Here is a 2,269-nt window from a genome sequence, read left to right as displayed (position 1 = left end):
CCGCTCTAACTCCTCGCCGCTAATCCTGCCTGATCCGATCCGTACCCCAGCCAACCGTGACCTTGGGGCCCGTCCGCGACAAGATGGAATAGAAGAACTATGTTATGTCCTAGTTGTTTAGGTATTCAGGAAGGAAGAAGAAGACCTAGGCTCTATGCTTCCCTGTCAAAAAAGGAAGTTTGAGCCTACAGCTGTCTGACATTTGAACACTATGCTCTGAGTGTCAGACTACAGGGCCACTGTCCATGGGTCATTGCCTTCCTGAAACTGGCCCCCTGGGTAACCAAGACAGGGCAATATATGGTTCCAGGAAGAAGCAAACAAGCTACAAAGTGTGTGATTCAGTGAGATGGATGTTTCTATGGAACAGAAAGGCAGTGGGCTCTAGACAGAGCCCTTGACCCCATTGGGGCAAAATTTTCCCTATTGCTCTCTCTCTGCATCTTATACAATGAATAATAAATGCACAGTGCAGTAGTTTCACTTCTAGATGAGGATTTGAGAAAGGATTGTAAAATGTCTAATCAGTGGTCTGGTGTTATGAGTTTTTACCAAGCTACATTTCAGGACTTACACTTGCACAAGTACATGCCCACATAAATATGCATTACACATTAAATCATATCTTAAAATGTGTAAGTGCAAAAAAATTGCAGTTACAGGGGTGAGTAAGTGCCATTTGGGTACATAAATGAAATAGGACTCTGCCCTAAGTGAACATAATTTATATTGCAGAACCATAATGATAGATTGTAGCACTTTTTAAAGCTACAACACTGTTATATTTGTATATGCTTTTCTTATAAAAATTGCAATTAAATATTGTTATTAAAGTTTACGTGCTTTCTAGACCCCAAATTAGATTTCCTCAGATTATAATCTTAAATAAGTGGAATATAAGGTGTAGACAGCAATATTCCTTCTTTCTCTGCAAGTATGTTGCCTTGCCACAGTGCAGAAGTCATATGCCCAGCTACCAAATGCATGCATGTAATCTATACTTTCTGTTTTAGATATGCTTCCCAAAGTAGAGAAGAGTGGGGTGGGTGGGTTAAATGTCTCTGTGGAGACAACACATTCAAATCTGATCTATATGCATTAACAAAAAAGGTGATTTTAAGTCTATGTAATTTCAAGTGGTCCAATTTACTGAACTGACAATTTCATAGCAATTTAATGTCTTATATTGGCTAAGCTTGCGTTAGTCCCAAACTAACCAGATATAACAGTGCTCATACACAAAGCTGTAAATTGTTTTTCTTTTGAAACAAATTCAAGGTAAGCTGATACAACTTCTGTGTGTGGACAGGATTCCATAGATAAAGTTATCCTTGGTAGGTAAGGCCTTGTTACACTTTACATTGGGCACATCTACACATGCAGACACTTAATGTGCAATAATTGGCTCTAACTGTGAGTAAATTTGCTACCTATAAATGCAAGTAGCAAATTTACTTAAGATTACTTACTGCCCAGCAGTGCATGTATAGACACTTGGCTGGGAGCAAATGTGCTCCCAGTCAGATGGGCAGCAGGGGGTGGGAGATTGCTCCCTGCCCTGGGAGATGACTGCTGCTTGGGTTGGCTCTGCCACCACAGCTGGTGCTGGGCCCTATGATCACAGAGCAGGGTCTGGGAGCTCCCTAGGGTAGCATTGTCCCCATCTGGGCTCCAGTGGCATAACCCACCCTGGCAACATGCAGCTCAGGGTGGGCAGGGAGCAATGTCCCAGTTCCTGCCAGGAGACAGCTGTCTCCTGGACCCTGGGCTAGCACTCAGGGGAAGCCTAGAGCTCCCCCTGGCTGCTTCAGGGTCCATTGCAGGGCTGCAGGGAATGGGGTCAGTCTGCTGCTAGGAGCAACAAATCTGCTCGTCCATCCTTGCACATGTAGACATGTGCCTAGAAGAGTTTACTCTTGAGTAGTTTACTGAGAGTAAACTTCTCCCAAATTATTTACACATGTAGTAGTGCCCACTGTGATCCACAGAAATGTTGACCAGTGTTAGTGCTAGCTTGAGTTTGGAGAAGCTACATATTTAGGCCAGCAGAGTTCTGGAGGACTGAAAGGTAAGAATTCCTGCTTCTTATTCCAGGATTCCCCCTTTCCCCAAGGGACTCTCCTAGTTCCCCCCACCTGCAGGGCTCCCCCTATGCCCTTTGCGGTTCCCCTTTTTACCTTCTCCCCACCCTGCTCCATGCACTTGTGGCTGCCTATACTATCACAGGGTAGCAGGCAGGGAAGGGTTAACTTTCCTGCCCAGCCCTGCC

At 44.5% G+C, this 2,269-nt stretch overlaps 1 long non-coding RNA gene across 1 annotated transcript in view; it reads right to left on the bottom strand.

Moving 5' to 3' along the window:
* LOC109302652 overlaps positions 1-1,386 on the bottom strand; it is a 5,300-nt gene extending 3,914 nt beyond the window's left edge. Inside the window, exons 1-2 of the long non-coding RNA XR_002098882.1 lie at positions 1,376-1,386; positions 840-842 (exon numbers count right to left, since the gene is read on the bottom strand). This is a non-coding gene — a long non-coding RNA (uncharacterized LOC109302652). The remainder of the gene's footprint in view (positions 1-839; positions 843-1,375) is intronic.
* Between the last annotated feature and the right edge of the window lie 883 nt (positions 1,387-2,269).

This window comes from Gavialis gangeticus, unplaced genomic scaffold (assembly GCF_001723915.1).
Source record: "Gavialis gangeticus isolate Ggan-Ray unplaced genomic scaffold, GavGan_comp1, whole genome shotgun sequence".
Taxonomy (NCBI): domain Eukaryota; kingdom Metazoa; phylum Chordata; order Crocodylia; family Gavialidae; genus Gavialis; species Gavialis gangeticus.
Note: the sequence above shows the minus strand (reverse complement) of the source record. Positions and strands in the feature narration are given on the sequence as shown.